Source organism: Trachurus japonicus, chromosome 3 (assembly GCF_045865225.1).
Source record: "Trachurus japonicus isolate A0001 chromosome 3, Traja_1.0".
In the NCBI taxonomy this organism is placed as follows: domain Eukaryota; kingdom Metazoa; phylum Chordata; class Actinopteri; order Carangiformes; family Carangidae; genus Trachurus; species Trachurus japonicus.
In genome coordinates this window covers 11352101-11375755 of record NC_140909.1, presented here as the reverse complement: position 1 = coordinate 11375755, position 23655 = coordinate 11352101, and the positions used below count along the sequence as shown (strand labels likewise).

The window sequence follows — 23655 nt, the reverse complement described above, 5'->3', positions numbered from 1 at the left end:
CATACACACACACCTGTCGCTACTGAACAGACACTTCTAATTTTCTGCAAGATAATGGTAGTCATATTGAGATGAAAAAGGTCAGGGGTTGGCTTGTGAAGTTCTGATTGGTTCGGAGCTTCACGCTGCCCCCAGAGATAAAATGGAAAGTGATATTTCATTTATAGCACCACCCTTCCAGGCTGCACAGCAATTTTAGGTGATAGTTCCATGAGGAGGCCCAGTTCTGCAATGATTAGAGTGCATCTAGCAGTCAAACACTAAACACAAAAATGTCTACCCTGATGTCTTGCATCAGCAGATTTTTGCTGTTCTTTTTTATGATCAAAGGCTGTATGGTTTCCACCTGCTGTTTTTAATATTTAGTGATTCAAATGTTCTCCCACCCCCTCCAGCCAGCAGAGATTGATGGGTTTTGTTTATGCATATGTATAAGATGTGCATATGTTGTTGAACCTGCCTTTGACCTTCATCTGCTCACATGTATTCAGTAAGCTACTGCTGTAACACTCTGCATTGTAGTGTCTTAAAAAAATATTTTTTGTTTAAGCACACGCTGTTAGTTATAACACTGAATGAACTGATCCTCCTCAACTCTCAAGCCTCTCTATCTTATTATTCACAAAAGTGCAGTCATGCTTTATTCTGTATTGGTGCTTAAATAGAGATGTGGGGTGATGTTGCTTAAGTGGAGTGGATGAACCCATGCTAATTTTTTTTTTCAACCAACATTTCCTTGTAGCCCGGTGTTGTTCATTGAATGTTATTTTTCATTCATTCTTTGACCACAATAGTTAGATGATGACCACTCACCAGCATGTGAATGTGTTCAGTACCAAACTATGGATGACGCATGTGACCAAAAAGCCTGGTGACTGATTGTACACAGCAGGATGCATATAATCACATAACCAAAGGACCAAAACATTGCTGAAACCATTACGCATCAGCGAAATATAAATCAATGAAACTCTAATCACACAAGCTCTGTTTCTTAATAGAAGCACCCTGACACTTAAAACTAATTTATGACATAACTTGCACATTCATATCATGTGTGATATTATGTAAATCCCCAAATGTGTTATAGACCAACAACAGCAGAGAAACAAGCATTTGTCTTGCAATTTTTTTTGTTTTGTTTTGCTTTACCCTACTTGGCAGCTTTTGCATAATCTCTTTGGCCTGGTTTCTACATATATATATATTTTTTTTACATCCAGCCTGAGGGCCAAATGCATCACACATTATGCAGTGACCCAAACTGCATTTCCCAAAGAGCAGTCCAGCCAGTGGGAGTGGTCTGAGCTTGTTGCAGAGTCTGCCCTTTAAGGTCATTACAATGGTCATGTGATAGGCCAGTCGAGCCCCCTGGGCCATATGACAAACTGAGCTGCCAGGCTGAGGTGTGTGTCAGGGGTGTTTTTCCACAAAGCATTCTATAAAAGTGTAACTGGGCTGTATTTGCCCTTTCCTCCTGCTATGCGTTCAGCCAACAGGCCCCTGAAGATCTCTTAAAAAGTGCTGATCCACAGAGCTGGGCTGGTGCTCTTGTAATCCTTCTAGCTGTGCCCCCCCCCCACAATCCCACCATCTGTACCTCCTGCTTCCTCCCTCACATTCCCTCACTGTCTCCTGCTGATGCATTGCTCTGATGTGAGCGACAAGGTGATGGGATGAAAAGGGCTTGTTTGGGCCCCAAGCTAATTACCACACATTAGAGCATGACTAAATAAATCTTAAGTGCTGCTAATTGCTTGGCAGTGAAAACAATAACTGTAGCACTTGCCCAGAGGCTCTGGGGTAGTGAGGGGCTGGGGCACTGGGGACCAGGAGCCCTGGCACTGGGCCAGCAGAAGACACCAGCATCATCAGTCAACTCCCTCACCCCCACTGCCTTCATGTTAAAGTCACACACCACTTGGCACTGTCACTACATGCACCATATGCCCCACACCCACCACCCAGTCCCCAACACTCCCTGCAGCCCTCACCAGCGAAGAATAAGCCATACATGACAGGCACAGACAAGCTCAGTGTGTCTGTGGAGCCATCATACATCACTGCATTAATAAACATGAATTAGTAATTGCACGATTAGATGGGGTTGTTCTGACATTTACTTGTACGATAATGGTGTTCTCCTCCGCAGCCCCCTTTGGCCTGTAGTGGAGCACCATCAGACCTCAGATCTTTGGATGTGAGGGGTAGAAATGCCTCGCTCATTATGTATATTGTTAATTATTAAAGAACGATCTGTGGGATTTGTGTCAAAATTGTTTGTATATATTTTGTTGTTATTGTTAAAAATGATATTGACCCATGTATGGTTGTCATATTTTTTTTTTTTACATCTCCCTAATATTGCAATCAGTATCAGCTTCAAAATTGCTTTTGCTTCAGTCCGTATATGGGTATGTAAATGTGTGTATAACATGTTGTGTGTCTATGTGTTTGTTTCCCTCTCAGGTTGCATTGTGCTGTGTGTGAAGAAGAGGTTTGAACAGCCTGTGCTGCCTACCAGATCTCCTGTGGCCCAAAGGTATGTTTAACACAGCCACTATCAAAGCCTTCCTCTCTGCCACAGCACGTACCAAACATGAAGTCCATGAGTGACAGAGGGAATTTCAACCAATTCACTGTACTTTTCCCAACATTATTTGTCAGGCTCCTCCAGAGTTGGTAAACATGCTCCCACAAAGAGCCCAGCACTGTCACTGCACATCATCAGTCCGGATCTGCATCATTTAACAGTTATGTTTAGTTGCATATCATGACACTTGTGGTAAAACAAGGCTTTATCTTGTTGTGGGACACATTTAGTGAAGAGGTCAAGATAGAATAAATAAATAAGTAGTTTGACTTGAAATTTAGGAATATTTTACTTTTACCCAATCTAAGTCATAGTCAGAGGAGCAATACCTCTTCATTTCCATCATAACTTATTAGGACAAACTTTCGGTAACAAACATAAACCAGAAAACAGAATACCTCGTTCATTGTTTTCTTTATGGGGAATTTCCTGATTGGTTTTGATCATTTTTGTAACTTGTTCCATTTCCCATAAACCGACAGGAATGAATGGTGACAGGATCTCAGTGTCCCGTTTATCCTCTGCCACTGTCTGATCCTCCCTTTTCCCTCCTAAACCAATAGCCTCTCATTTGTACTGTCACTCTTCTGCAGTGTTTTACAGCTCTCCCAGGGGACTCATGTGCTTTTGTTAGCTTTTCTGTGAACACCCACAGCCTAATTGGTTGATTAGTTCAGGTTGACTGGCCTGTTAATTGAATAGTAATTTAGATTTGATGTGTCTAATGAAGATCCTAATTTATTGTTTGGCACTCATCCAAGGGTTTGTTTTTGAGAGGCGGAATCAAACAAAAGGGATGAAAGGGAACAAGGAAATGATTCAGTGTCTCAATGCTGCTTTGATGGCACATGAATTTCATCTCTGTGTAATGTTCAACACTGAAGGATGTTTATCTTGCTGAAATTATTCTGATATAGATGATATGAAGGCTCCAATATGAGTAAAATCCATTGCAAATTTATAGAAATTGTATGTGTTTTTTGTTCCAATAGAGGAACTGATCACATATGCTGGCTATAAAACATGTACAACAATTCTGGAAAAATGAATTGAAAAATGAGTGAATGAAAATTGTAGAGCCAGTCTTCCTGTAAAGTTGATGAGCTTTCTCTTTAAAGGTGCTATATGTAGCAATTTAGTATACATAAGTAATCACACTTAAATCAAGATACCATTATACTATACTGAAAACAAATAAGACAATGGCTGACTGGCAGCCATGTTTGTCCTCTATGCTGTTTCACAATGTGAACTATTGGCTTGAATTTTGCAAGACTTCAGCTGGTTCATTTTTTTTTTTTCTTTTAGCAAAAACTGATTTAAGGGCATAGAGTGGGCATTGTAAGCGTAGTTTCATCTGTGCTACATTATGGTGAAATGAGGGACCTTTACCCTCCTTTCACAGTTGACACATTTTTTTCTTTTTCTTTTATTCTTATCTTTGCCAGCTTTTGCTGCATGAAAAAAGCAGCCCTCCCATTCATTTGAATAGACTCAAGATGTTGCACAGTGATGGTGGCAGTAAATCAGTGCAGAGTTGTCCTCCAAAAAAACAACTCAAACCTGTTTCTCAACCTGGACTCTCTGGATTGTATCCTGTTGTTTGAGCAGTGGCTAAACACACCTCAACAAGTGCAGCTAGCTGTATTGATAACGCTATAGCTTTGGCAACCGTAACAACTTTTCATTCTGTTAATTTTGGTCCCAAGATGACCAGATATTGTGGTCACATCTGTTAATATAAATCCCCATGTCAGACCTGTCATCATTTGCTTTTCTCATGTTTCTTTTCTCTCGTCTGTGCAACTCACAACTTCACCCATGGACTGAAGAACCTTGCCCAGCTGCTCAGCTCATTGTAGTTTACCAATAAGGAGAACACGTGTTTGCAGTTGATGCACTGACACATATTATGTACATTCAACAATTTTGATGCAAGCAACCTTGTAGTGTTTATTTACCTCTCCTCCCTCAAACAATTGAGTTTCCGTGGTTACCATTACTTACTGTACCAACACAGTATTTTTTTCCTTCAAGTATATTTCAAGTATGAACTCTGAGGCAAGAGCTTTGCCCCATTTCCACAACCCTTCATCTTGAGTGTGGTAGGTTTATATAACAAAAGAGATGAAATTCAGTACACTGCAACAGCATTCATTTTTAGAGTATAGCAGCCTTCAGATAACACACACACACAAATAAAAGAAATATTTGGAGTAGTACTAATTTGAAACTGGAAAGAGAATACCAAAATGACACTTTAATTGAAGTCTGGCGGTGACCATGTTGTATCATTTCCTGCCATTAATGTCTTGTTTACTGACTGTCCAAACACTATACTATCACACATACACAGTGCATTCTTGATGTGTTAGTATACAGCGTGGGATTGGACATTGTAAGTATAAGTACCGTCACACACTAAGATAGATTTGCATTGTTTGCTGCACAATAGTATTTCATTTCTTTTACAGTTTACTAGCAAAACATGCCTCTTATCCTTGGTACAGAATGTTGATTTCTTTTATTACTTCACAGAGAAGTGAACCTGTAGAGTGGAGGCCTTTCTGTTGAGTGTTCCCAAATCAGAGCTCAAGTACAAAGTGAGTTCAGGCACATCAAGGTCTTTCCCCACATTTTGTTGGAGGAATTTATCTTCCCTCAAATCCACGATTATGCACACGAAAGTCACATTTAAATTCAATCAATGGAAACTTGATTTCCCTTCAGTATTTGGGGATGATCCCAAAAGCCCTTTGACTCCTCCTCCAGTGAAGCAACGCTTGGGGCCTTGAATTGAACATTCATTGCTGGTGTTGAACGGTCCAGTCACCACCAGTCGGCCGTCTGTTCAATAAAATTCCAATAGAATTCAAAATAAAATAAAAATTAAATCCAATCCAGTGAATTGTACTGTCAAAAGCATCCCAAATTAGCTACATCCACACAAATATGTTATCTGCCACAGTTTACACTACCTTCTCGCAGCCATTATCATGTTTGAGTTTGACATCAGAGTTGATTATACGTTCAACTTTTCCTTGATCAGAAATGTTCCTGTTGCTTCCTCCATGGATGTTTGTATCCAGGTTGCAGGCTGTTCCATTCCACAAGTGCTTAGATTTCCCAGATTCGATTTTGCCGTAACTCGTTGCTGCTGAACTCATGAGTGCGGTATGTGCTGGGCCTTCTCTGTCTCACATTGACACCAAGGTAAACTGCAGATCTCTTGCATTCCGCATTTTTCCTAGACAAAACAGTCAAGAAAATCAATATCCAGTTATTAGTAATAAATAACCCAGGATTTTTTTTTCTTTTTTTGCAACAAACATCTCAATCGCCCATCAGCCGCATCCCCCACCTCCCTACGTAGGCTACTCAGTCCCTTTGAATGCCAAGCAGTCATGCACTCCTATGCACATGCAACAACGTACCTGAAAGTACTACACAGCAGGCCAAACTAGTGCGGGTACTGGCAATCAGAGGTGAGGAAATCACTCGCTTTCTTGCACGCATACAGATTTATTCGCGATATTTATCCATCTGTCACTTACCCGCATACTTAAGGCGGTAGTCATTAGTCGCTCTAACCCACCCTCTCGTAATGAGAAAGCAATTACCACAGGTTTCTCCCCAATCCCAGTGGCCTGGCAGCGTTGTCCGAAACCTGCCTCCCCACCTGCCTTCAGCTCTCCGTCTGCTTCTCTCTCAGATTCCCTTCTCTTCCCTTGTACCTCTTCTCCCTTTCACTGTGGCTGCAGACTCTCTCTCTTTCTCCATCCTCTCTGCAGCCTCTCTCTTTCGCTCCTCCCATCTCTGAGCTCTAGGCTGCTCTGGGTTTTAGACGGATCACTCTCACAATGGTTGATCAATACAGGTATTGATCCACTGGCAAAATGTTTATAAAATCATTCTGGGCAGCTGCGGTGCAGCAGGGAGGGGAGGCGGGGCGACGAGAGGGCCAGCATGCCATGCCATTCGCCTACGAGAGACCCAACACGGACCTGATTGGCTGTCTGGCCGCCCGCCTTGCCAGGAAGAGGGCTGGCATAGTCTGCATTTCTTTGTCATTGTTGCTTGGTACACCACAGCCCTCCCTGGCTTACGCTGCGAAACTTTCCAGACCACCAAAGCAGAGTGCAGCAGTTTCACCTTTTTTATTGCTCGGTGTTGACTGCTGGCCCAGCAGTGGCACCTGCTCCCACATTTCACGTCAGCCAAGAAATTAATTTGCATAAATTAGCAGACTGCAGGCAATCCCAGCCTAATGATCCGCTGTCATTTCATTTCCTATTGCGCCCGTCTCTTTACAAGTCACACTACTTCTCCTCAGTGCTTCCCTGCTGCTGCTTGTCCACTGTGGCAAATTGTCACCTCAGAAACCTTACCCTTATTTCACATACACATAAGCACGTATAGACCTCATGGATCGCAGTGTGTGTAAATATTGGGACACTCACAGCCCGGCAGTGTGCAGAGGAACACAGTATGTCCCTCTTGTACTGTCATAGTAGCACTGGGAATAGGCCTGTCTCTCGTCTGCGCCTCCCTGTAGACACTCACTTTGAAGCTTACTGTTAATGAAAGGACTGCTCTCCTTGTTAGTCTTTGTTACTCCATTGTGGCCATCATTAGCAACATTAGCAGCAGCACATCAGCCACAACAGACTGCTGTGCTTTCTCTGCAGCAAAACACGCTGTTGCTCCGCTTGGGGAAGCTACTGAGAGGGCAGCTAACTCAAATGCTGGAACACTTCACTGTCATGCAACTGAATTAGACAAGATGCAAGCAGATTCCAATGGCATGGTTTATCAAAGGCTTTTTAATCCAGGGAGGGGCTTTTGCTTATGTCTTGTTGAGTGATGATGTTTGAGATGTTTCTTTACACAGAGATAATTGCAGTGTGTTACGCAGTGTGGTATAACTTTTTCCAGAATCCCAACTCTTGTTGAACCAAGCTAACATCTGTCAGCCATAAGGCCTCTGTGACACTGAGTCAACCTCACCCCTCTGGGGTGTGTGGCTTTGTCTGTCCCCCTCCCTCTCTGGCACCTACCCTAGACCCAGATGCCCAGACACCGGCCCAAACCGCAAAGTCTGGGCCTGCCCCAGCCCATCCTCTGTTAAGGAACCGTGGTAAGCTAATTATGGGAGATGATACATATGACAGTAGCCGCCTAAGTGTTGCCTTCTTTTAATTAGCAGCACCAATTGCCTCTGCTTGGCACATGATGGAAAGGACCTCCTGGATTGTCTGTGGATTCCCAGGAATATGATCAGCACACACACACAGACAGACACATGACTTCGCAAACACATCTAGGAAGTGTCACTCACACATACACTGGAGAGTGGTAATTACCCTAACACATCCAGAACTGGCCACAGCCCATTCATTACCATAACATGTTGTAATGAAGTTTAATCCCTCATCATGTTGTCTGTGGTTGGAGAGTGGTGGCTGTTATCCTCCAGTACTCCAGATGTCTTCCAGGCTGCCTCTCTTCAGTGCTGTGCTAGACTGAAGACATGTCATTCACTACTCCACCTTTAACCATTTCACTCTTTCTTTTTATTTCTGCTTTTTTCCCCTTATAAATTCATTTTGACATTATCCATCTTAGTTTCCTCCCTCCTCCCCTATCCCATTTTCACCTTCTGTTCCTTCCTCCACATACCCTCCCATCTCTAAGAGAGTGTGTTATTTATTTCATCTGAATGCAGGGGCTCTTTGGTGCATGCTTCTCACAGAAATCAATTTCAGCTCAGACAGCATAACCAAACAAAGCACTGCACTCATTTCAGCATGGGCATAGATGTAACCCATCTCTCTCATTTTCTCCCTCCTGCTCCTTTATTGGAAGACATTTTGTTCTCACTCTGATGCCATTATGTCAATCACTGCAGACATGTGGTGATGTGTGAATGCAGCTGCCAAATGAGTCATGGCAAGCAATGATCATTAGAGACTAGAGAGTTTGCATCTGTTAATGTATATGCCAGTTTTGTTGCATGTGATTGTCACCTTTCAGTCTGAGTGGATGCAGTACATGGAAGTTTTTCAGTTTTTGCTCAGCCTGTTCTAACTGTTTATGACTGAACGTTTTCATTCAGCATCTCTACTTGTCCTTACTGGACGACGACGTAGAGTATAAACAAGAGGCAGGTTTCTCTCAGTGCTGTATGAATGAGAAAGACGTGATCTGCCAGCTCTCATGTACTGTATCCTTTTCTCTGTTCTCAGTTGAGACCACCAGTTAATGCAGCTGCTGGATTGGCCTCTTTCCTTGCTCTGCTTTTATTGATTTCAGCCAGACACAGAGACAGACAGAAAGAAAGGGCCTTTTCAGGAAGAAGTTAAATGGTCAAGTAGCGGGTGGAGGGTGGCTTTCACCACTTTATTGACGAGGTGGAAAAATGTCACTATTATGGAGGCCCTTGCAGCAGATAGCGAGCTGATTGGATGAGTGCCCCCAGGTCAGAGTGGAGCACGTTCCCCCTGCAGCCAAACAAGAGCAAATAAAAGGGCAGAGGAATCCGCTTGAACTGGAGGTGATGTTTCTCTCTACCAGGCCTCTCTTTAGGCAACATTTCTCTGGATGTAGAAGGCAAAGTGCTTGGAATCTGGACTGAGGGCTGATCTCTGGTGGACTTGTTCCCTCTGAACTCTCTTCTCAAAGCATTCTGGGTTTGCAATGTTTTATAGCTCTAGGGACTTCCTTGTTTTATGTGTTACACAAGCCCATGATACACACAGATGTTGAACCTGCACAGATGTTGCTATAACTACAGCTTGATAGCTGCACAGACACAAAAAGAGGGCGAGAGATGAAGAAGATGATAAGAAAAGCAGACACTCGAGGTCAAGATCGCAAGGATCACGCAAAGGCATGTCACTGTAGATGCAGCCACTTCAAAGATGCCACCAAAATGGCTGACTTGAAGCTGAATGACCTCAGTACGACATGTGTCAGTGATGTGAATCCACACTTTGGGCCAAAAATTGGAAAGTTTTATATGAAAGCTTGTTTATGATTGTGTTTATGACACTGTGCACAGCAGGGTCTTTGTATCATATAGGACAGCAGGCAGGTGTCACATTATTGATTGACCCTGAAGTCAGAGGGAAGAATTTATGAGTGTCCTAAAATGAACGGGAAATGCATAATGGATATTTGCAAAGAGAGACTGTACGCAGTAGAAAAAATGAAATTAGGCTTTGAATTTGACTTGTGAGACTCTACAGGATCCTGACAGAGATGCAGTTGTGAGTCCTGACAAATGGCTCAGGGTTCAAACACAAGCCACTCTCAGGCCCAGCCTGCTGACGTCAATCAGTTTAATTAGCCCAGCATATCATCTGGCTGGCCCCTCCTAGCAGCACAAGACAGACCTCTGGAAAGGTCAGCATGCCACAGCAGAGACAGAGCAGTGCTTAATCAGAGGTGAAATGGTTTCTTTTCCAAATTGATTCCAGTTCGGATCAGACAAGAGTGTCTTGTGTTGAGCCACTTAAGGACTTAAGGAAAAGGCGGTCGGCGCTTTTAAGAGGCCTTTTAAAACAAGACATTAACAAATAAAAACTGTTCTGGTGACATCTGGACCAGGGCCCAGAGAGCAGTGGGACATGTGAAAGATCTGTCTGTCCGCCTCTATCTTCATATCTTCCTGGCCTCTTCCTCTGTTTTTCTCTCTGTGTATCCTTTTATCTCCTGCTCTGCATGTGACACAGTACGCATTCGCATACGGACACATTCTCAAATGAACGGAAAAAAATTCATGCAAACTCTGCAGGAAACTTTGTCCCTCTGCATTGTACAAAAAAAAAATGCAAAATCACTTTTCTAATGTTGACACAAAACAGTACGAAATAAATATTTTGTCTTCTCTCTCACAAAGTAAACTAAGTACCATTAACACTGGACCCCTGAGGCGTTATATCTTTTTACACCCTCTTTAAAGCTCTTTTTACAACAGGCTTGTCACAGCCATGTATACATAGAAGGAAACATCTGAGCTCGCCCACACCCACACACACATCTGCACACTGCACATTCACCAACTCCCTTATGCTGAATGCATAATATATGTAATGAAATAATGTTTCCAGTGGGGATGGTTGTGGCTGGGGGATGGAGATGTGAAGTGAATATCAATGTGGCTCCCCCCAGACTCCCTAGTTCAATTGGTGTGATGGTGGGGGGTAAATGAATATGTGGGAGTTAGAGAAGCTTTATCCCTTTGCCCAGAGCTACAGTGAGAAGTCCACGCAGACAGAGGAGGGGGCTCTTCACTGGCCCACTCAGTCATTATGAACTTAAGATTCATGCATTCTGACTGATGGTGTGTCCTCCCTTGTCCCCTACATCCCATGTCCATGCTGGCGTTAAATGTTTGCATTCAGTGCTCTGGTTTAAAGAGCAGTTGTCGGGCTAAACACTTTTCATTTGAAAAACCAAAGTATGCTGCATTTATGGTATGTAGACAGATTACACAGGCAACAGAGAGCTTTCATATGGTGGCCAGTCCTACAATACCTCAGACAAGGAGCTCTGTGAGTTTAACCTGCTCTGAACCACAGCCTCTCCAGGAAATCTCAATGAAAATCAATGGAGAGACAAATTACATTTTCCCCTGTGCCTCACCTTGACTGACTCAAGTGAGCTCATCTGTTCCATCTTGTCAGAGTTAAGATGCTGTGTCTCTGTCAGCCGGGGCTTTGATGTTTTAAACATTACCATTAATAATGTTTTCAGCATCAAAATTAATTGCTGTGCTACTGTGTCCTGCTCTCTTCATCCTAAGCTGAAGCATGCATAAATCATGACTAACTACCTTTGTCTTGAAATTTTGAGGTCAGGAATTTGGGATGAGACCAAACTTGAATGTGGCCAAGCCGAGTCCACTCTGGTTGTGTACTTGTGTGTGTGTATGCATGCTGAGTGTTGCAACAGAATTGCACGAACCTAGAAGATGTACAATGTTTGAAATATCTGTTTTTTTATATGCTGGAACATTTGTCATCCATATGTGAAAATATGTAGTATAAAATATTCTTTATAGAGGCCCTACAAGAATGTACTGTGTGTGTGTGTGTGTGTGTGTGTGTGTGTGTGTGTGTTTGTGTGTGTGAAGAATGCAGAGGTTTTGGGTACTTTACCATGATCTCTATTTTAGTCTAATGATGAATTTTCTGTAAAAGATGAGGCATGATCTGGGACTTTTGCCCAAATTACTGGAATGCCGTTTAGACATTACACTTTTTTTCTTTTCTTTTCTTTTTTTTTTTTTTTTACAACAAAACTTGAAATATCAGAGCTGTCATTGAGTTAGCTTTGGGATGCCGCTCATTGCTGGATGTGGTGACTTGAATTAGTTCAGTTTAGACACCAGAGAAGTATTTTTGTGACTTCCAGATGTTCTGTTATCTATAATTCCCAGCTGTGTTCTGAGAGATTAAATGAGCTGGAACGTTTCTGTCCAAGTTCTGTTATACTCATCAAACTCAGGGAAATGTAATTAGTGCCTTTTTGAGTTCCCATCGCCTAGCAACTCAGTCCTAAATAAACAATAAAAAATTGCCTTCCTTTTTCACTTAGCCACACCTCTTATCTGCCAAGCACCTCCTCTTGAGTGGCTTTGGCCCTACCCAGTCTCTGGGGCCCCACAATGTGAAGACAGGGTGAGGAATGTGTGAAGCATCCAAAGAAACATGAACTGCTATTTTCCCACAAGTATGAAAAAACAGAGGCCATGGCTGTGGAATCTTTCTGACGCAATCAGCTAGTGGGATGGCTGCTGTACAGTTGGGATTTGGACAGGGGCTCAGGTCAGGGTGTTGTTAAAGCTGTAGTCTTAGGACTTAAAGATCTAAGCTGGACCTGGGTGAGTTAGAGAGCTGCTGACGAGGTTAAACCCTGATGAGTATGACTGGATGGAGAGATAGCAGGAGGTGCTGAATGGCCCCATTTGGGAGCACTCCATAGTTCCTGTTATTTCATTTTTTAACAGGCATCTGTGGGGCAGCCTTTTAATTGTTTGTTGGCCAAACCATCATTAAAAAGTCAGACAGCAGGTGGCTTTTACAGAGATGTGAGAAGGAGCAGAGAGCTGAAACAGGAGAGAGGATCACTGAGGATGCCCCAAGAGGCTCTCCTAGAGACCCAGATGATTACCACACTACTGTTGCCTCTGTAATTCCTCATACATTAAGACACAAAGTTGAAAGGAATTCCCAAACACAAAAACAGAGCAAACTTCAATGAGTCTCTCTTTCTTTCCTGATCTAATTATCGCTGCCCCCATAATCGCTGTTATATTCATCATAGTGCTCAGTATTTATAGGGTCTGTTTTCATCATAGTAATAATGTCACTCTGGAATTCCCATGCAGGCACAGAGAGAGAGAGAGAGAGTGAGAGACATACATCACAGAGTATATAGAGGAAGCAGCTGGAGAAAGGCAAGGCTGGCTCTTGGATCCAAATATCATTTGATGTTAAGGAGGCCACAACAACAGCACTGCTAATGTCCTCTTGTTTTGTCTGGACTTTTCCCTGTATCTCCACCGTGGAGTCTGCAGATCAACTGGGTCCAGCTGGGCCCTAATGTCTGATCCTTGTCTGGGCCTTGACTGTGTCCTGGAGCTGGCACTTAGCCCGCCTCTGTTAGCCTGCTGTTAGCTTTAGCTTTGAGAGGCTAAATACATTTGGTAATCTTCTGCTCTTCCCTCACATTTAGCTTTCTTTTTTAAAACTACAACTCTTTCTTTCTTTCTTTCTTTCTTTCTTTCTTTCTTTCTTTCTTTCTTTCTTTCTTTCTTTCTTTCTTTCTTTCTGTCTTTCTTTCTTCAAATCTGCACCCAGTTTACTCCAGAGTTAACTCCCCTGTTCTTTCAGTCAGCTCTCCATCGCTCTCTCCGCCCCCCCCCCCCCCTCCTCTCCACTTTCAACCCACTCCTATTCCAAGGAGCCCACTGCCTCCTATTCTCTGCCCCCACAATGTTGCTCCCAGTATTTGGGTATATATTTAACACCCACATGTGAGGCCTGGTGAAAGTGCCTGGGGAATGGAAAGGAAAACAAGCATGCCCTCTCTCCCGGCCCTTTAGTGCTGGCCTGCTATAAATACCTCCGGGTGGCGCGCCAGTTCCAGCACCAGTGGCATGGGAACCTCTCTCCCTCCTCTGGTCCAGTGCTTGGCCACTTAAGTCCAGTCTGGGAAGGTTTTAGCCAGCAGGCTGGCCTGAAGAGCGGGTGGGTGATTAGGTGTGTGAAATATGGACAATGTAAAGAATAAGTATACTGTGGGGGGGTGAGGGGGGTGCATATAGCAATGGTGGTCTTGGTGTTTGTTTTGTCTGCTTCTCTGAGGAGCATCCCTGTGTCTTCTCCCTCCCTCCGTTCCCATCATCTCCCTTTTCAAAAGACTTCATGTGTATTGCATCCTTGCTGTTTTGCCTTATGAAGATTGTATGAATACGTGCTTTTCAAACTGTTAAGAGAGAGATCCCCTTTTCTTCACTGCGGTGAAGCGTTTGTTATGTTACTCCCCCAAAAATTGATTTAGACTTTTCAAAGGTTTGTTCTTCACAGTGCTGTCTCCCTGTGTCAATGCACGACAGGCTCAGCTCATATTTTCAGAGTTTGAGGTAATAGTTTTAAACTGACAGACTAAACATCTCTCTCCCCAGCTGTTCCACTTCTACAGAGTAAATAGTTTTATGTGCACAAACACACACACTCACACACACACAACCTGGGTGACTGACTTAGTCTAATGATTATTTCTTTTTGGTTTGTGGGGTTCAGGAGAATTTGCTGGGTTGTAAGTTAAAAGACATAACGTTGGGGCCTCTTAGGACACATTCTTACCTTCTCTGCCTCTCCTCATTGACGTTAACCGTTATAGATTTCTACAGTATAGATGCAACACTGACACCATTGTACTGTATTCATCAGCTATAGGACACATTTTTGGTATATTTGTACACTAATATTTTCCTTATATTTAGCTATCAGTTGATTTTTACAGAGGTTGTGTCTGTCCCACTGTCAGATACATTAGGGATACTTGACATCAAAGCTTTCTGTTTGGTCATTTTACATACTGACTCTACAGATTATATGTCTCAGCTGCCCCCCACCCCTCCACCCCCCACCCTCACACCTCTTAGCATTCTCCCTATGTCTCTTTTTCTCTCCCTCACTTAATACTCTCCTTTCCTCCTCTCCCACCCCTACAAGGCTCACTTGTTATTTTTTCGTACAAGGTCCTGTAATTAAGTTTGACATAAGCACAGGGATTAAATATGCGGTTGAGGAGGGAGAGAAAGGAGCTCTGTTACAATCTCAAGGCCAGCTGTAAAATGGAACCAGATTGCGACACTTGGAGTTGGAAAGTTTGGGAAAGGTGCCGAGACTGGAGCTGTGTTCTACCAACAACGGGATCTGAGTCTTTCTCCAGCTTTAGAGCAGCCAAAAGACTACTGAGTCTCTGGCCAAAAAAGCTCATATTAAAAATCCTTATAGGCAGAAGACTAACATACAGTCTGATCCAATGATAATTTCTTTTTCAGCAAAGAGACTGCCATCTCCTCCAGCTAAACATTAACTATTGTCTGTCCAGCCAGATGACTGATACCCTTACTCCAGCCAAAACCTCTGCTGCCAAAATTGTACTAGAAAGCAACATTTTTGATAGTTAACTGCATGTTTACAATGCATGGGGACAGCATGTATTGCTTCTCTTAACAATAGACATCTAATTTCTATGCCAATTTTTTTTACTTAGTTATCAAGCCCAATAAACAAAACATTTCAATTAAAACCAGATGGTAACTTCATGACACAAGGAAAAAGTACAGTTTTTTAAATTATGTTTACAGGTTGCCAAATTAGTCTAACAAGTGAAGAGAAAAAGAGCAATCACACTCAACCTCCCACTGATGGTAAGAATGGAAAAGTGATTGTAACTCTAAACCATAATGCAGCAGGAAAAACCATTTCACATGCTATCACTCAATCACTGACACCAAATATAGAAATATAGGCTAAGATCAGCCCCCAGTGCACCAAGCGTGTCGATAGGATTTTCTTCTGTTCTGAACTCTGAGAGGTCTCACATGGAACTTTGCATTCTTAAATAACTCTGGCAAAACGCTTTAATCTTAATGAGTCTGAACAGCAAATCTCTCATCTGCAGCAAAAAGGATTAGAAATGCAGAAAAAAAGACTGCCGTTCCACTTTGATGAATTGTGTTTAGAAAATCCCTGGGCATGAAGTTCCCCCAATGAACAAAGCGTTAGGCAAGAACGGATGCTTTTAAACAACACAACTTATCTGAGAAAAACAGAACATGCATTTAAGTGAAAATACAAAAGCAGAGCTGATTCGACTCCTCTGCAAATGATAAAAGTGACTAACTCTTTTTCTCAATCCACTTAGCTACTTTTGGAATCAAACGTGGAGTAGCTTTGCACAAATTACGTGCATTGTGTTTTCAGTGCTTCATCAGTGGTGTGTTTATTTACTCTGCATGATGCACTCTGCCATTGTTAAGCGCAAATAAATGAATTCATAATTTTTTTTCTTCCCCTTCTTGGTGGGAGCACTTGGAAATGGGTGATAGTGTGATGAAGAAGGGAGTTGATGAACAGAGACAGTCAAGTGCCAAGAGGTGTTGCACTCAAAACCACAAAAACTCTGCTGCTCCCACTGTAGTTTGCTGCGGTTTTTCACATGGCTTAAAGAAGACAAACTTTTTTTTAACCGTGTAAAAATGGAGTTAGTTAAGTATTCTATTATGCAGAGGTGTTTATTTGTATTTGATTAATACATTATTGATAATATGTTAATGTAATCCAAATCAAAGCAGTTCGCCGTTTACTTGATTAATTATTACTCTGTGGTGTAATTTCCCCAAACAGTCTCTCAGAGTGGTAAGGGTTAGAGCAGTAAGCCTCTGGCTAGTTCAGACTGCTCAAACTACAAAGAGCCTCACTGCACTGGGACCTGCTCTCGGTTCCCCCGTTCCAACCCCCCCATCCACCTCCCCAAATGCCCCCAGGCATTTCGAAAACGACTCTGGCTGACTTTCGCCGTATTTATTTTACCTTTCCTTCTAAATCAGCGCTCCCCTTTGTTTCCCCTAATGGACGTAAGAAGCAGATACTGCTGATACAGGCCAGATATATGATCCATATTAATGAGAAGATACACGGTATATCTTCCTGAAATAAATGAGCATATCACCAAGATGTGATTGAAAAAATATATACGTATACTGTATGTGTATATGTGTGTGTGTGTGTGTTTGTGTGTGCGTGTGTGTGTGTATACATATATACATGTACATTTTTTTCTTCCTGCTCAGCACAAATCTCTGTGCTGAAAAGACATCAGTGTCTTGTGTGTGTAGAGTACTGATAAATATTAGCATGCACTTGACCTATATTGATCCCCCTGTAGGATGTATACCCACTTCACCATGTTGAGCCTAAACATCTGGTCAACAGAATGCTCCTTTGAATGACAGATAACATCTGGGAAGTCTGCTGCTATCACAGGAAACAATGTTCCTATCTCCCCCTCCCCGCCCCACTATCTCTCTCCGCTCTCTCTCTCCCCCCATGTCCCTCTTTCTCCATGTCCTGCTCATAAGCACATCCCTCTCATTGATTTCCCATTAACCCCTTCTAGACTGTGAGTATCTGCCCACCCAGACACACAGACACCAATGGATTGATTAACAACATAATGGCATCACTATGGCTGCCTGTTCTCATCAGTCTGACCTGGTCTGCAGGCTGGTCCAGCAGTCCATGTCCAACTGTCTGCTGCACTCCCATCTTTGTCTCCACTTGTTATTTGGCCTCTTCCTTCCTTGCTTCCTTGTGTCTTTTATCTGTTGATTCCTTCCTTCCTTGATTCCGTCCTTCATTAGTCATGATTTCCTCCTCCTTCTCCTTCTTTATTTCCTTTTCTTAACTATTTGTCCTCATCATCATCTGTCTCCTGCATCTTCCTCCTTTCAGTGCCCTGTTAATATTCACCTGGCGTTCAGACTCAGATCACACATGTAGAACCACAATACTCAGCGTTCACGCTAAGATGCGCATGCGTGTGTTTGTACACTATGGTCTTGCAAGTACACACCGTTTCATTTTAGAGAATTTACAGTCAGGGATGAACTGGGATCTGTACATTTAGGAGCTTCAAAATAGCAGTGCAGACCAACTTTTCAAAAATACTTGCTGATGCTATTACAATGGATGAGAAAATTAAACTTGCATCTGTGTGTGGGAGTCCGTATTGATGTGTGCATATGTTTAGATTTTTTTTCTTTTGTTGTTGAACAGACTGTGTTAAAATATATACTTACATGAAAGAATGCCATCATATCTGTTTCACTATGTATTTCCTCTCTCACTTTGGCAGCAGCTTTGGCGGCAGAGATAAAGTAAATGTGTGTTTGTTAGGTTGCGTTTGTGAGCCACGACGGAGGCAAGTTAGAAAAAGCCCTTCATTTAAGCATGGCGTGCCTCCATCAGTCCTAGTCTCTGATGTACAAAGAGCCCAGAGGAAGGAGCTTCACAGCTGTTTGTAAACTATGAGAACAGGAAAGGTCAACAAAGTAATGCAGTGCCGTTTTTGTAACGCATTTTCATCTCTCTCTCTGTTCCATAGTGAGACAGCAGGGCTGCGCCCTGCCTCAGTAGTACTGGTGCATTTAAATTACTGTTCTTGCCTGGAGAATAATGGTGAAAGCATAACCCCATTGTATTCTTTGATAAACTCTGGAAAATGCATGGTATAAGCTGAGGAAGAGGCGCGGTTTAAGGGCACAATTGCCTTGCAAATCTACCATGGCAAAGTTTTTCAGAGAGAGAGAGAGAGAGAGAGAAAGAGAAGGAGGAAGAGGAAGAGAGTGGTGAGAAGAAGGGGAAATGTGAAATCGAGGGTTGAGGGAGGAAGAAAGGGGAGAGAGAGAGATGGAGGATCCAGCATGTGGGTAGAGTAGGGGGGTCTGTGTTGCAGGGACATGTGTTATCTCTGGGTGCAGAGGTCTTTGTTTGCAGGGCAGAGAGGTATAGATTTCCTCTCCATGTCAGTGCCTTTATTTAGGGCTCAGCATGGAGGGGACAATAGCAAACTAATCCACTACTGAATCAGGATTAATATTCAAGCTGCAAATATTAATTCACAGCCAAAAGGAGGAAATGCAGAATGTGTCAAAATGCTCAAACAAATAAAGAACAACAACAACAAAAAAAACACAAGATCCTTGACCAGAAATTCCATCCTGAGTCTTTTATATGAGTGCATTATTTTCACTGGGTCCTACAGTCTTGTCTCAGCATTCTGTTTGATTTCTGTATTAATCTTCATAATGATTTTCTATAGAAGAGCGAGAGCTGGGGGAAGCTGAAGAACTGCATGTTGTTTTTGGCTATTCTCCTCACTAAGCTCTGGATTTAAGATCTGGATTTGAATATTTATGATAGAAAATAATAGAGGTTATAAAAATAAGTCCCTGCAGAGCTGGGCTGTAAGTTATAGGGGTAAGCAATGCCTCCCACATCAAAGAAGCCTGGAGATGTTGGCCAGTAGACTGATACCTATAAGCCTAGGGCTCTTCAGCGGAAAGTGCGGTACCACTGAACATGTATGATCCAAAAGTGTCACTCACTCAGAATTTAGTGAAATTTGGGTTATTTAGTTCATTTAGTTTTGTCTACCTTGAAACAAGAGAAAACAAATCTGCCATTAGGGTGAGATCGTTTGACTTGTTTCAAATATAGTTTCACTTGTGTTGAGATTGAAGCATGTGACAGTATTCGTAACTGACAGGTGGATTACTCCTCTGGTTTCAACATCATATCACTTGATCCAAGAAAATGTTTTAAACTTGCTGGTTTGCATTTGAAACAAGTGACACTTTGCCTTCCATTTGACAGTTTTTTTCATTTTTCAGAAATACTCAGATGTTAAGATTCAATACCAGACTTATGATGATTTTACAGATCTGTGGAGACGAAATGTTTTCTGCTGCTCTCCTCTTGAGTGTCTCGAAAGCAGGGCAGAGCGACCTGTTCTAACAACATGAGGAGTTAAAATGGGCATTCAGGGGCACATCCTGACAGGGTTTTGTGAAATATTACTAGTTTGATATACATTTAATGTCAGTAATGTAACATGCCATATCAGTTAAATATTTAACCTACTGGTGTCTTTTTTTTTTGTCACACATGACCATGAAAAATAGATAGAGAAAAGTTTTTACACGAGATTACCACTTTAGTATTGTCCAAACAAGCGACCATGCAAGTCCACACCACACCCTTTTCAGCACACACACATACACACAAGCACAGTAATCCCACACCAGGGGGTAGAGGCCTGTTGTATACCAGCCCGAAACACTATTGTGATGTTCAAAGGGGTTTCACAGAGGCTCCAACCATTGATAAGGTCTAATGTGATGAGGGACTGTAAACTTCATCTTTTATACATGGCAACATAATGTGAAAGGTCAGCTTATCTTAATCCTCAAATCTGCAGAATCCAGGCCCGTGGCCCCATTTCATGAAGTTAAAGAAATAATCTTAGAGTCCATTCTGAAGACGGCCCTTATTATCTTCTCCGCAAGGTCCAATCAGAAGATATCATTAGAGTGTACTATGAATGCACTGTTAGGAATGATTTCTCTTTTCTAATCGGCCCCAATCATATCATAGAATCAGCTGGACTGTGTGCTCATGGTGAGAAGCTTTATTATGTCCAGTGATTAATCATCAAGCACTACCTTATCCCTCTTAGACACACAGCACACTGCTGGCCTGGTTCACAGAAGGAAAATTGGAAAACATCATCTTCATCAGCACGATGCTTACCTGATTTTCCATACGCTTTAGTTCACCAACCCAAGGGCCTTGTACAGTAAAATGCTGTTGTGCAACATCATCTCAAGTATAGCAACATGGTTTTAAGACCAGCCGTTCATGCAGGTTCCATGTAGAGGCTAATCAGAGTTTGGCACCAGTGGTTATAAAGTAGCATACCATTATATTTTTCTTCCATTCATTCTTTTGAATGTGCCATACCATCCCGATTTGGCTCGTGTTGGATTTTTGTTTGTTAACTTCTTGATCTGTTTCGATCTGTTCTCCTCCGTAGCTGCCAGCAAAAATGTCTCTTTTTTTTTTCTTAATAAAGACGTAACAATGTATTCTTAAATTCCAAACAAAAGGAGGGCAGATTACATAGACAGTCACAAAGTGAACGTCACTATCATATTTAGTGAATTAATGCAGGTCAGAAAGGTTATTATCTCAAGGCCAAGTTTGGGCAATTTGTTGTTTAGGAATCCTTTGTTCTCGACTGAAAGTGTGTCAAATGTAGACAGATTGTGAAATATTTATTCCTTGACTGCAGATCATATTAGAGTGTTATTGTTTGTTTCGTTTTGTATTCCAACCCTAATTTGCCAGTGGTACAGTTTCTCGGGAAGTCTAACAAACACACATCAACTTTAACAAAGGTAGACCCTATCCTGTAGCCTTAATTAGAAGGAAATTGTAAACAGACGCATGCCTCTCTTTTACGGATTATCCATACTTTATGACTGAATGTTTGAAGTTATGAGGGATTCTGAATCAGCACTGCTCGAGTGGTGCTCTTATAGGACATTGTTGTCTTCAATTATTTTCAGTTATATTCCCGTCTGTAAGAGGCAGGGGATCATTTATTATTTAAAGATGCAATCGTTGCTGTTTATCTGGGATTTTTAAAACCGGGTTATCTTTTCGCATAGTTTTTTTGATTAAAAGGAACAAAGTGTAATAAAGTGCAGTTTCAAATAGATGCTTGTCTCTCTAGCGTGAGAGCTCATCTGCCATTATTGTGATTTAATATGAATGGTGCCAAGCAGCTGCCGAGAGACAAGATCTAACAAGCATCAGGGATGCTTTAGTATGTACATAAAGGGTTTCACACAGACACGAGCTGGTGCAGATGCATGCGCACACGCGCACACACACAAATGCACATTTGGTTGCAAACTAACAATCACACGGCTCTTTATCCATATATCTTTGCTAAAGGTGGCTGACAGAAAGACTTGTACTTAATTGCCTTTGCATGTGGATTAATCACCTTTCTTGGGAATAAGTACTGATGATTTGAAGAAATACTCATCACTGCTTTCTTTTGTAAGTTAATCATCCTGGTAGACAAGAAAAACAGAAAAGCACACAACTGAAAGCAACGTGAGTAATTGTGCGTGTAGCATTCACACGCACAGATGATTGGAATCCTGCCTGTGTCGATCTCTTTATAAGCAAGAAGGAACTGATTCTGAGCCTGCAGACCCACATTCAGTCACAGTACAGCACTGTAGTTGTTCAATACATCTTGCTTCAACATCCTTTATTTCATTACTCAATAAAATTGTCATGCACAAGGCTTCATCCCCCCAGTGCGCCCTAAGAGTAAAACCGTTTTTCCAGGTTTGTACAGCAGTCGTAGTTCCAGTCACCCTACTACATTTCACTGTTCTTACACATATTGTTTTCTTTAAACCCCAAAGCCCCACAACTCTTGTTGTGTCCCTCTTATGGTCACTAGTATCCACTCGCCCCACCATCACTCTTGTTCCTTCCAGTACTTAACTTTATACTGAAGCCTTTGCCCCTGAGACAGTAGTGTTGGGAGATTAGTCCAGCCTCAACTGAAGTAGACATACTGCAATCAATACCTGATATAAGCAGCCCGCCTGGGTCAGGCGACCTTGCTGTATGGCACCCACGGCAACTCTAGTAAAGTCCTTATAAAATCTGGGTGACTGACCCCTGACGACCTGGGTAGATAAGGTCAGTCTGGCCGGAGTGACCTCGAGCCAAGAGGCCAGTGTCCAGTCAGTCTGGCTGTCCTATAATGAAGTGGTCAGTATTGCCTTTCTGTCACTCAGCAATTACTGGGAGAGATATGGAGCCATAGATAGGTGCTGAATGCACAAGGAGGCAGTGGCCACAGAATTACATTCACGAGGCAAAGGACCGGTAAAGTGACATGTAAACTACTCTAATATGGACTGGTAATGACTGGGAACAAGATGGATCGAAAGGAGTCTGACACCTTCAGTGGGACTGTATTACATCTGTGCATGCAGTCACTGGAGACACTACTGTAAAGCTTTTGTTTCAATAACTGCTCTTAGAAAAAAAAATCTGATGATTTGCTGCAAGTATAAATTATGAATACAAGAGTAACACAATATGAACACACACAGATTATATATATCTATACACACACATGCATATATATGTATATTACTCGTCATACTAAAGATAATTGTCAAAAGATCTAATTTTTGCTGATTAATTTACACATAATGTTTAAAAAAAAAAAAAAAAAAGCCAGTCGGCATCAGTCAAGTTGAATTGATAATGTAATGTATTGGGGATGATCTTGGATGAGTGGTCCAGAGGGAGCCATTAATAGAATGTGTCCCTACTGTATTAATGACAGAGATGTAATCTGCAGATTGAGGAGTGACCATATTAAAAGACAAACAGACTGACGTGCAAGCAGAGGTCATGTTTCCTGCACAAATAGAGGCCTGCGTATGTCACAGTGTTTCTCCCATGGCCTGTTGTGCTCCCCCACACAGGTCAGGGGCTAGGAAATCCCCGAAGCCATCCAGCTGCTGCCATCAGAGACTCTGCATTCTTCTGTCTGCTAACTATTTAGTTGTCAGTGATTTGGTTAAGTGGAATTGACTTTTATCTGTGGTGTGCTGTGGGGCTGCCACTGGCAATTCAGAATCCCCCTTCCTCAGCTCCTGTCTTAGCCTGGTGTCACATCCAGCACATTGCTATTGGCAGCTGAGCCAGGCCTAATCAATAGCTCAGGTCAGGGATGGCCCGCGGCTCTGCTGTGGGTGGGCTATTGATCCGACACACACACACTCCCACAGGTTGCCCTGACAAACCGGGAAGTCGTGGCCTTGGTTGGAGCAAAAAGAGAAAGGTAGAGAGACGACAAATTAGCAGGGCTGCTTC

At 42.4% G+C, this 23655-nt stretch overlaps 1 protein-coding gene and 1 long non-coding RNA gene across 4 annotated transcripts in view; one reads left to right on the top strand and one right to left on the bottom strand.

Moving 5' to 3' along the window:
* Positions 1-23655, top strand: part of zfhx3b (zinc finger homeobox 3b) — a 327377-nt gene that overhangs the window by 149867 nt on the left and 153855 nt on the right. For all 3 annotated transcript variants that reach the window (XM_085761295.1, XM_085761312.1, XM_085761304.1), the window contains one exon: positions 2470-2542. The gene's annotated coding sequence lies outside the window, so the exon portion shown is untranslated. The remainder of the gene's footprint in view (positions 1-2469; positions 2543-23655) is intronic.
* On the bottom strand, positions 4546-6534 carry LOC146989629 (uncharacterized). Its single transcript, XR_015035625.1, has 2 exons — positions 6148-6534; positions 4546-5840 (listed from the first exon to the last, which is right to left on the bottom strand). It is a non-coding gene; the product is annotated as an uncharacterized LOC146989629 (long non-coding RNA).